We start from the raw sequence: 12433 nt of genomic DNA, 5'->3' as shown, positions 1-12433 counted from the left end.
CCATGAGCTATGGGTAACTGGTATTAGGACTCCATTGGTGACCAGGCGCTCCAGGTCTGCTTCAACTTTTGGCCTGATGACATATGGCACAGTTCGGGCTTTCACATATTTTGGTGGACTGTCAGGTTTCATGTTCAATGTCACAGTGATTCCCTTCATACTTCCCAAATCATCTCCAAAAACAGCAGCATGTTTCCTTAGTATAGGGGTTAGACTGGTTTCTTCTTTAATCATCCGGTGCACTTCTGCCCAGTTCAGTTGAATCTTCCCAAGCCATGACCTACCCATTAAGGCTGGGTAGTTACCTCTCACCACAAACGGTGGCAATTTAGCAGCCTGTCCATTGAGCTCCACCTTAACATCAATAGTGCCCAACATGGGCACAGCTTCTCCCGTATATGTCTTCAGAACAGTTTTTGTTGCCTTAAGAAGAAGATGCTGTAGCTTTTCTTTATACACAGTCTCGGAGACCAGCGAGATGGCTGCACCGGTGTCCAGTTCCATGCATATAGGTTTGCCATCCAACAACAGGGTTACCCAGTATTCATGTGAGCCCACTGCCAAAGACAAAACATGCAGTGGCACTTCCTCTTGCGATGAGGTGTCACCTTGATCATCCTGGGTCTGCTCTACGGTATGCAGGATTCCTCTTTTTGTCGGCCAGACCACAGGCCTCTTTTTCTTTTGTTTACAGGCACACTCAATGTGTCCCTTTTTGCCACAGTGTCGACACACCAGGTCCTTACACCAGCATTCTGATGCCTGGTGACCCGGCTTATCACAGCGGTAACATTCTTGACTCTGCAGAGTTTTGTGGGTCGGTTCTTGTGACACTTTTTGCACCCTAGGGGATGCATCAATGTATTGTGCCTCCCTTGTAGCCAGTTCCATGAAGACAGCAATATCAACAGCCTTCTGTAATGTAAGCTGAGCCTCTGTCAGTAGGCGCTTCCGTATAGCTTCACTGTAGAGGCCACACACTAACCTGTCACGCAGGGCATCATTTAACATCTCTTTAAATTCACAGTGTTCTGCTAGTTTTTTTTAAATTGCTACAAATTGTACAACTGTTTCATCTTCCTTTTGGTCTCTTTTGTGGAACCTATATCTTTCAGCAATTACCAGTGGTTTTGGGGAAAAATGGGATCCCAGGATTTCCACAATGTCACTGTAAGATTTAGTCTCAGGCTTAACAGGGTGTAGTAAACTGCGTAGCAGGGAGTAGGTTTTAGCCCCTACAACACTTAAGATTATTGGCACCTTCTTCGCTTCTGTAATGTCATTTGCAATAACAAAAAGCTCAAAATGCTCAGTATACACATGCCACTGCTCTATATTCTCATCAAAAGGTTCCAGTGGCCTGGTCAGAGTAGCAATGATTTTTAGTTTCACTTTCACAGTCAGTGCAAACAAGCAGTATTTTTGTTTGTTTGTTCTTTACCTTGACTTCTACTTCCGTCTGTTACTGGAGCAGCACCGGAATCCCATCCTCGTCGCCACTTGTTATATCCTTGGGAGCAGCCGGTTTAGGAAGAAATCACTTGAGGCCAGACAGCAGACAGCTAACAAAACTACCATTTTATTTACAGACACAGAGCTCACTCAACCGGCCGAAGCTGGCCGGGCTATCCCCTAATAATCTAACTCAGTTGCCATAGGAACAAAAACCATGACAACCAAATACACAACACCACTTAGCTGCACAGCTTCTGCCCTGCCTTCCTCAGCTTGACTTTCCTCTTTTGCCCCATTCCTGCCTCACTGCCTCCTTTTGCAAGTCATGCAAAGGAGGCCAGCAGGAAGTGACAGCCTCTATAGGCCAACCTCCCAGGGCAGAGGAGGCCAAGCCACAAGCCTCCAAAAGGTGACACACCTAACTGCTCTAGGTTCTCCAGGCTGACGCCAAGGTGCTTTCTCCACTGACGTCAGCACCCTCTGTCATACGGGAGTTGGAGTTATCCCAGGGATAGACCAATAGCAGAAGGAGGAGCGCCTTCCCGGACAGCAAGGGGATCTGGGAAAAGGAAACCAGCATGTTTCTGGTTGGTTTTGAATCAGGGACCTTTTGCGTGTTAGGCAAATGTGATAACCACTACGCTACAAAAACTCCATCCACTTGGTAGGCATTCACTCTGGCATACACTGATGGGCAAACCTAGAGAACGTGGTGGCAGCCCTCCAATAGGTCAGCTGGTAGAGCAGAGGACTGGAGCCAGGGCTCAGGAAATCATCCTCATGTCGCCCTTCTGACTCCAGCTTGAGGGAGAGCTTCTTTTTCTTCCCCTTGCTGACAAAGAGCAAGAGAAGAATGAAAGATAAGGTGGGCCAACTTGGTGCAGAAGCCAGTGCTGTCTTTTCCTGCTGCATAGTCTAAAATGAGGGACTTGTGGCAGATAAAGGAACTACTGCACTTTCAGAAACACCTCAGCTCTGCACACAAGAGGATAGAAGAGCATTCTAAGGTCTAGGATTGAACCAGGGACCTTTAGTTTAGCACTCACCCAACTCAACTACTTCAGCAGCTGCTAGATTGCTTTTCAGCCTACTGCTTTTTTGTCTGGGATGTTTTTGTCAGCTGTGGCACAGAGAAAGGACATCATTGGGAGCGGCCCATGAAGCAAGATTAACTTTTGCCTTCCTTGCTCGGCTTTACTCACTTCCTCGCCCTATTCCTGCCTTAGTTCCTGGGTTTCCTGAAGGTGACTGGGGCCCAGCGATATGAGGAGGAAGTTGGACAGCTAGACCCTGGCAAAAGTCCTGCCGCCACTTGCCACCCCACTCTCTTCTCCCAGCTTCACATATTGGCCAACAGGGACTTGGTGCCCAGCAGTGCAACAGAAGGCAGCGGACAGAGCCACCCTCGCCTTGAAGCTCCGGCTCATTAAACCATATCTTCAATCGATGCTGGCCAATGAGAGACTGACATCACTTGCTATTTTAGCACTTGAAAATCCCATTGGCCAATCTTTGGATCTCTCTAATGCTGTGCTTCAGTTCATGAGGGCAAAGGCGAGAAAAGCGACCTTTGAACTAAAGCACTAGGGTTAACATCCTAACGATGTCTCCTACTGTAACACTATTTAATACTGGCCCACCCTGTGCTGGTGGCAGTTCCATTTCTAGATGTTAGTACATTTCAGTTACTGTTAAAATTAAAAAGTTTCTATCTGCTCAGAGGAAATGAATTTGTTTTATTTGCTTATACGTGGCGTGAATAAATACAGGTTTACAGATCCTAGCCTGCAAATTTATCATCTTCTGACAGAGAGAATCATGCATCCAAATTGTGCATCAAAATCATGAAATGAGCTACAAATGCAATACAAAATAAGATATTCAAAAGCTTAACGTATTGGGGGTTGGGCACTGAAGACACTTCTTGCCTGGGATGCCATTTGGTCTAGGGGAAGCCCTGTCAGGGAAAGCAGGAGTTAGTGTCACATGCCTATTTTCAGGCTGTAATCTGTGGGCACCCTGCTCTGGGGGAGGGATCTCAGTAGTCCAGACTCAGGGCTGGAACAGGCCCCTGATTGAGGGGGTGGCTGCATGGTTTACAGCGCTCTGATGTCTCAGACAATGTGTCTCTCCCAAAGCCTCAGATCTGCGTTCCCAGAAGGCTCCTGCACCGCCTCGGCTCCTTTCACATTCTATAGCAAGGAACAGCAGCAAGGGTCAGGGATGAGCCATAGGGCACTAGGTGGGGGGCAGAGGCTTCAAGAGCCCAGAGTGTTTGCCTGTCTGGGGCATTTTGGCTGAGACCTCAGGGACACATTGTGAGGCACAATCCCAGGCATCTGTATGAAAGGAGCACAAGGACATAAGAACGGCCATACTGGGTCCATCTAGCCCAGTATCCTGTCTTCCCTTAGTGGCCAAAGCCAGGTGCTTCAGAGGGAATGAACAGAACAGGTGATCATCAAGTGATCCATCCCCTGTCACCTATTCTCAGCTTCTGGCAAGCAGAGGCTCACTAGGGACCCCATCCCTATCCATCCTGGCTCAGAGCATATCCTCCATGAATTGATTTAGCTCTTTTTTTGAATCCTGTTATAGTCTTGGCCTTTACAACATCCTCTGGCAAGGGGGTCCACAGGTTGACTGTGCGTTGTGGAAAAAATACTTCCATTTGTTTGTTTTAAACGTGCTATCTATTAATTTCATTTGGTGACCCCCTAGTTCTTGTGTTATAAGAAGGAATAAGTAACACTTCCTTATTTACTTTCTCCACACCAGTCACGATTTTCTAGCCCTCTCTCATATCCCCCTCAGTCACCTTTTCTCCAAGCTGAAAAGTCCCAGTCTTATTATTCTTTCCTCATATGGCAGACACTCCATACCCCTTTTCTGAACCTTTTCCAATTCATGTGACTCAGGGGGATCCCAAAACTCAGTGGCCACTGTTAAAATCTTGGAACAAGACCGAGTGGACGTCTTAAAGGACAAACTCGATCAACCTAAAACTAAATTGGCTAAAGAAGAGGTTAATTGTTTCATTCAGTGGTGGGAAGAGGTTAATTGTTTCATTCAGTGGTGGGAAGAGGCAAATCGTAGCTGGACAAAATAAAAAACTCGCCTCTCTCAAATATTCAAATAATAAGTTGAAAGCTTTATTAAAAGCCTGCTCTCCCACCACCAGACCGAGCGCTCCCCTTTACCCCGTTCTCAAAAACCCACCCCGGATTGATCCAACCCCCTTAATACTCCCATCTCATTGTAAAAAGGACAAAAAGCCCCTTGTTCTGTTCCCCTTTGTTGTCTGCCTCAAAAACTGATTCTTTAGTGTTCCACTACCAATTCAGCAAAGAAGGTGGGCTCCTCAACTAGCCCCCACCCTTCCTGGTCCCTTTCCTTGAACATTTCTTTCAAAATTATGAAGTGACCACAATATCACTCGCAGACGGTTCAATGGGGGGGGGAGCAGGATCAGGCCCAGAAAAGCAGGCAAGCAACAGATAAAGAAACTGAAAAACAGGTTGGAAGCCCTAAGGGCATAGTGTAAGGAATAAGAAAAGCAGTAAGTGCAGGCATGAACCCCTGGAACAATACTTAAAATGGTGAAATCTGAGGTGATAAAGGTGTTATTTTGGGAGATAAACAAGTGATTTAAGGAAAGAGAGTGAAAAGTTAACTCTACAAAGGCTGGAGAGAATTAAGCAGTTAAACTTTGTGAAAATGTTAAAAAGGACCATGTTAAAGAGAGAGAATTCTTGGTTTCTTTGCAGCCATTCTGAAGGGAAAATGGGCCCTTTTCCAAAAGAATGCCTGTAAATAATCCAAATATATATAGAGCTATGTAAAAACAAAGCAGTGTAAAGGAATGTTAAGGAAAAGAAAATGTGTATGTATCTATTTGTCTGTGAAAATATGTAAAGTTCTAAGAATCTAAACCAGCACATCTGGTTTGTAAAACTCCTGTTTTGTAGGTGTAAGATAAATTGGTTTTGTTTTTGTTTTTAATGCTGCTAAAAATTCATTTGACTCTTAATTCAAAGTTGCAAAACTGACAGACCTTTTTGCAAGACACAGGTAATTAGTGTTGTTTGGCTTTGGGATTTAGCATTTAACCCTTAAGGGGTAACTTGATTCTTTATAAAATTTAAAATGTTTTTTAAATAAAAACCAAGTCATGGCTGCAATAGGGCAGTCAAAATCAGGAGAATAGGGAGAGATTCTGGAGTCTTTTTGTTTGGTTGGTTGTTGTTGTTTTTTTGTAACAATAGCAGATAAGAGCTGTAGTGAAAGAATAAAAAATTTTTTTAACAGTGCCCCTCTGAAGCAACAGCAGAGGTGAGGTGCACAATACAAAAAGAAGCAATGTTCAAAACACTGAGCCTTAAAATGGCTCTGTGTAATCAGACTGTCACTTTTGATAAGGGTACATGAAAACTCTGTAAGAAAAAAGAAACAGTTACATCGTATGTAAAAATTGATATGGCTAATATTTAAAAAAAAAGTTGTAATATAGAAGGAATGTGCTTTTTCCCTAGGACATGTGCAGTGTATATTGTAAAAAGGGGTAAAAGAAATACAAATGAAATATGCTACTGAATTAAAATCCTATTAGGGCTCCAAAAAGAGCCGCAATAGACTGTTTTCTTTTTCAGATCTCTGTGTGTTTTGTAAGCAGGAGTTGAAAGTGGAAAGAAATCAAAACTCTGGTGGAAGTTGATTGTGTCCCTTTTAAGACAGAGTCTCTGAGCTCTGCTGATGGCTTTGAATCCAAAAGCCAAGCCTGTGTTGATGCAAATTACCTAACTGATAAAGGAAGGTGAAAACTGCCAGCACAAAAGAAATTGCCTAAAAGACATGGTATAACAAGATACCTTTAATAGATTTGACGCTAATGTTATTGTTAATATTAAACATTGAAATAAATGTAATGTTAGTAAGTACCCCTGTAACAACGTATAGTGTGTATGATTTTTGGAAAAATCCTTGAAGGTAATATGGTAATGATGCTTCTCAGCTATTACCTGTGAATAAACTTAAAGCTTAACACAGCAGGAAAAACATTACAAACTTGGTCTGCTATATAAGAAGAAAAACTTGAGGTACACCACCTAATGAATTTAATAACTAAACAGTGGAATAATTTCCCCATAACCCTTAAAAAGTAGAAGCCATTAAAACCTGGCCTGCCTATAGAACAAAAAAACACAGGAAAATATGGGGGTAATTCCTCTGTTTTGCCTGCAATCAGCAAGGGTATTTGTAAAAGAAAGGAATCTTTTAAGCAACAATCAATGCCACCCTGAAAGGGGTAGAAAAATGTTATTTTTGTCTTTCAGAAAATCAGAAAAAGCTAATACCAGCTACAGAACAACCTATTACAAAAACAAATAAAAGTTAAAAAAAACATACTGCAATAGCTATGGAATGTACTAAAATGCAGATATTTAGAACATAAGATGTTTTGGGTAATATCAGAGAATATTAAGGTTTTGATACATCTGTTAAAGCAAAGAAAAAGATAATTGTTTAATACCTATCAATATAACTGGATGCAGTATGTCTCCAGTACGGTAAGACAAAATTTGTTAAGTGAAGAAATTGTTGTTAAAATTGCACACCAACAGGCTCTGGAAGCAAAGATATGGAAAGTTAGCCCACTCCACAGATTGCACCTGGGATCCTTCTGGCTACCTCAAACCTCAAGCCAGTGGGCTGGGGAGGAAGGGAAACTATTGGACACTAGAGGTTGTACCAAGTGGACTCCTCAAAAGTGGGTATGCTTATCCATGCCTGTTGCTCCAAAGCCCTGTAGTAAAGACATCTCACTAGGATCCTGTATGTGGGATAAAATTAATAATTAGACCAAAGTATTGTATAATGGGAAATGTGTGTGTTAATTCTTGGAAAGAAGTGTTTTAAAAGGATAAAAGTGTTAGCAACCCACCAGTAGACAAATGTACATGTAATGTAAGTACTGTGTTTACCAATAATCACATTTACTATTTGCCACAACCAAAAAGTCTCAGCTTACTGTAAGCACTGATTTAGCTGAGTTCTCTATCAGTCTTGGCATTGAATGGCAAACAGTTACCAATTATCTGTTTAAAAAGGTAAAAAGGTAACATGGTTCCTAAAAACAAACAAACAAAACAATGTGGGAAACAGAACCATTCATATTATCTGGATGGTCTCCCACAACTACTGGCATACTAATGTTACTACCCATAATTGTTTTTGGTTTTAAATTGTATGTGTTTAATTGAAATGTTTAAAATATGCTGGTGGATAACACAAATGTATGCAAAGCTAGAGCCATAGGTCCAAATCACCTCCCAGTATTTTACTACATAAGAAGTGACACTGGCGATTGATAATCTCAGTGTCAAAAGGGGGATATGTAGGATCTGGACTTTATAATGTATAATTTGATTTGATCCTGCTAGCCACCCTTTTTGAATAGCAGAAAGAAATGACCCTCTGGGACTATAAGATTCTGTTTTCCCATATGCATTACAAATTGGGCCCTCTCTAACTTGTTTTCCCATATGCATTACAAATTGGGCCCTCTCTAACTCTTTGTTTTAAGATTTAGGTAGTAAGAGACAGGATTCTCTATTGTGTCTATGTTAAGTAAATTAGAGAAACATTGAAGGCCTGGGTCTCAATGTAAATTGTCTTGGTTATTAATTGTAAAACTTAGCAAGGTTTAATTTGCAATGCCTTTTTGCTCGATATAAAATACTACTGTTTGTATTCTCAATCTGTTTGTGTGAATGAGGAATGAATGCATCAGGAAAAGATAAGGTGTGAAGGCCATTGTTATAGCCAGAGTCAAGGAAAGAAGCAAAAAGACTTAAAAAAGAGTATCAAAGAATCATCAGGCACTGCTTACTACCCAGACGGCTGTTAAACTGTCTGGCATCCGCAGCATGAATACATGCTTTGCCGTGTAAGAATGCACCACCCTCAGCGAACCAATCATCACCTCAGGACCACGCAGAGTCAATTTTGACTCCAGAAGATGACGTAGAGGAACAGCCTGCAATACCTTACAATCTACGTTCTCGTAAGGATTGCCAGAAGCAGACGACTACCTAAAGCAAGGCCCAAGAAAAAGCAGTAGTGAGCCTAGCGCCTACTGCCTGGTGGACATAAAACTGTGACTACAGTTCCCTCAGTTGAGGTTGTCAGAACCAGAAGGGCCCTGCCTCCGACATGCGCCTCTGGTGGTGCCTGTTCCTCGGCTGTTGGTGTCTGAAGATCCGGGGAGTCCACAATGACAATTCTTTTATCCAGCAGCAAGTGCGGATAGCTCAAACCCTTAATATTTCTAAATGCTGGGTCTGCAGCCACATCCCAGCCCACTCTCAAACTGATGTTCCTGTCCTGGCTATCCCACTCAATTCCCCAGACCTCACTGGAGGACCTTGTCTGTTTAACACAATATGGAACAGTAATGACACCTGGGAAGAGACTATTGGCAGTTCCTTTAACCCACTTGGGGGAGTAATACACCAGGCAAAAAGGCTCCTGAGGTTAAAAGAAGTAGTTAAAATAATGGCAAATAAAACTGAAGAAAGTTTAAGAGCCCTGGCCAAAGAAACAGGGGCGATCCGACAGGTGGCCTTCCAAAACCGTCAGGCATTGTACATAGTGCTGGCGGCCAAAGGAGGGACCTGTGCCCTCATTGGAAAACAATGTTGTGTGTTTATACCTGACGGTACCAATGAGGTAATAGATCACGCTAGCCACTTAGAACAAATCGCATATCTTCCCCATGAAGAGCCAAGTTCATTATGGAAGTGGCTAAGTATTCTCTGGCATAGGAAACTGGTTGTTTCAGGGAGCCCTGACTATCCTGTTTGGAATCCTAATAATTTTTGTATGTTTTCAGTCAGTCTCCTGTTGTACCCAAAATTGTGTAAGGCATGCCACTCAGGTGACTGCCCCAGAACAGAGTGCTAATATGATGATTTTGAATATTGCTGATGAACAAAGAGATAAAGAACGGTTAATATGTGGAACCCAGTAAAATTTTGGTCATGGCGTGAGCTTGACCAAAAGGAGGGATTGTGAAAGTAGAATGAATTATATTGTAAAAATAAGAATGGATTAAAGAAATGTTGTATGTACCTTTAAGCAGAAATAAGAAATGTTGAAATACAGGTGCCAGGAAAAGAAACATTAGGCATAAACAATGGTGCTAATGGCAAAACATTAACAGAAGATGGGTAATAGTTAGTAAGGAAATAAGATATGCATGTCTAGCCCAGGTAAACTTATCCGATTCTGCTTCCTTTGTTATCTTGTTAAGTTCTCACCCTTTTATCTGTATAAATAAGATAGTTTGTGTCTTGCATGGTGCTCACATTATCTGGGTGTTATTAGCAGAGCGCTGTGCTAATAAAACAGAGTGGTCTGACAAACTCTGAGTCCTGAGCCCAACTTTGACACCTGCCTGCCGCCCTATCAGTGACCAGCAGAGCACCCCCAGCACAGGCTTGGAGCAACAACACAGCTCTGTTGAAACTGAAGAACCACAACTTCCTCTGTAGGTAGCAAGATTCAAACCTGCATAGGGAGACCCCAAAGAATTTCTAGTCTATCACCTTAACCACTCAGTCACAACCACTTTGCTTGATATGTAGCTCTCATTACACTCTAGTTCTGTTCTCACTGGGTGATCAATTCCAGTTGTTTCCTCAGACCAGCTTCCACAACACACACACTGCTGTGCTGTTGTGTAAGTGTGTCCATGGCTGAACTGCAAGAATTCCTGCTCCTTTCCCTTCTGGCTGGAGCATGAGGAGAGTGTGTTTGTGGCTAATGACATTGCTGTAGATTGTTGTCCATTTCCTGCCTTGATCATTCAGACAGTCTCTTTCCCATCATATCCCCAGTACATCAGTGATTGCGATAGCAGAGGGCAGGTTTTCTCTGGGGCACTGAGCTTTGCCAGGGGGTTGGTGGCTCCTTTCTTTCCTCACCCTGGAGTAAACTCAGCTTTTTATTCCATCCTTGATGTTTCAAGGAATAACAGATGACCAAAGAAAGAGGTGGACAGGGCGGGTCTCAGGGGAGGGGCAGAGAGATTTGAGAGGTGGGCAGGGCAGGGGAGGGTGCAGAGAGGCATGGGTGGTGAGCAGGGCGGTTCTCAGGGGAGAGGTCACGGAGGTGAGGGGGTGGGCAGGGCAGGTCTCAGGGGAGGGGGCAGAGTAGGTCTCAGGGGAGGGAGCAGAGAGGTGTGGGCGGTGGGCAGGGAAGGTCTCAGGGGAGGGTCAGAGAGGTGTGGGTGGTGGGCAAGGTGGGTCTCAGGGGAAGGGGCAGAAAGGTGTGGGCGGTGGGCTGGGCAAGTCAGGGGAGGGGCAGAGAGGTGCAAGTGGTGGGCAGGGCTGGTCTTAGGGGAGGGGGCAGAGAGGTGTGGGCAGGGTAGGTCTCAGGGGAGGGGGCAGAGAAGTGTGGGCAGCAGGCAGACCTTGGGGTAGGGGATGGAGAGGCGCGAGGAGGCTTTGGGGGAGGAGAGGAGCAAGCAAAAGGTGGACCAGCAGGCCTCAGCCAAAGAGGAAGAGCAGGGGTGGGAAGTGGCCAAATGGGAGTGAGGACGGAGCACAGGTGGGGCCTCAGAGGGAGAACAAGGGAAGGGGGTGGAGTGGGGGGACAGCACCACGGTCTGGGCAGGGCCACCCAGAGGATTCAGGGGGCCTGGGGCAAAACAATTTCGGGGGCCCCTTCCATTAAAAAAAAGTGGCAATACTATAGAATACTATATTCTCATGGGGGCCCCTGCAGGGCCTGGGGCAAATTGCCCCACCTGCCCCTCTGCGCTGCCCTGCCCTCAGCCTCTCCTCATAAGTCCCCTGCCCTCTAATCATTTTTGTTGCCCTCTCCTAGACTGTCTCCAATTTGTTTCTAGGGCGGGGGGGGGGGCGAAAACTGGATGCAATGCTCCAGATGTGGCTTCACCAGTGCCGAATAGAGGGGAATAATCACTTCCCTCAATCTGTTTGCAATGTTCCTACTAATCCAGCCCAGTATGACCAGTTACCCATATTAAATGCAGACACAGCAATATTTGATAAATTGGTAACTGTCCATTCAGGAGGTTATTTCCCACCTATTCATAAATAATGAAGATGGTCTAAGCGGAGGGGAGAGAGCTGTCCTGTCCATGTAGTTAATCCATCTCCCCGAGAGGTGGTAGCTATGTCACTGGGGGGAAACTATGTTGGTGGGTGTGCAAGCTGTGGTGTCTACATGTATATATAAAGTTTAGTCAAACCCCATTTTTAAAACCCCTCTGGTCTGGCAATAGAAAAGGAGCTCGCTGAGGCAGAGCCTGTCCTTCAAAATCCTTAAGATCACTGATTTGCCTATGGAAATGTCATGGGGGTATAGCTCAGTGGTAGAGTGTTTGACTACAGATTAAGTGGCCTTTGGTTCAAATCCAAGTGCCCCCTTACAAACCTCTTCCTTTAACAAAAATAATTGCATATCCTTTTCCATTATATTCAGGAGCTCCACTGAATAGGGATGCCTGAAATGAATGGAAACACTCAACATTTTCCTGTGCAAATGCATAAAAACCTAGCAAACATGTCCCCCAGCTGAAACCAGTTCCAATCCTCTAAGTGTCTAGGTTTTTGTTTTCATCAATTAAACAAAGGCACATTTGCAGGTCCTTGGCCTCCATGGGCTATAATGTGCAGAAGAACAAGAACCACATCCACTTGGGAGGAATGGACTAGTCTGTATTACATTTGGTAAGTAAGTTGCCATTGGGACTGAAAACTACTGGAGGTGGACAGGAGCCTGTTACAAAAATAAAATAACCAAGATTTACCAAACTTAACTTCATGGGGGCTCTGCTAGCTACCTCCTAATAACAGCCCTGGCTTTTTACTGGAGATGCAGAAAAGCAGTTGTTGTGGCACAGGTGGGCTGTGGAGGTTTTATATCATGTGGCGGGGGGTGGGGGAGGGGC

At 44.2% G+C, this 12433-nt stretch overlaps 1 protein-coding gene and 1 non-coding gene across 2 annotated transcripts in view; both read left to right on the top strand.

The window, feature by feature from the left end:
• Window positions 1-12433, top strand: part of LOC123369035 (zinc finger protein 271-like) — a 136017-nt gene that overhangs the window by 60330 nt on the left and 63254 nt on the right. The window lies entirely within an intron of this gene.
• On the top strand, window positions 11838-11909 carry TRNAC-ACA. Its single transcript has one exon. It is a non-coding gene; the product is annotated as a tRNA-Cys (tRNA).

The sequence above is a fragment of the Mauremys mutica genome, chromosome 4, assembly GCF_020497125.1.
Source record: "Mauremys mutica isolate MM-2020 ecotype Southern chromosome 4, ASM2049712v1, whole genome shotgun sequence".
Lineage (NCBI taxonomy): Eukaryota > Metazoa > Chordata > Testudines > Geoemydidae > Mauremys > Mauremys mutica.
Note: the sequence above shows the minus strand (reverse complement) of the source record. Positions and strands in the feature narration are given on the sequence as shown.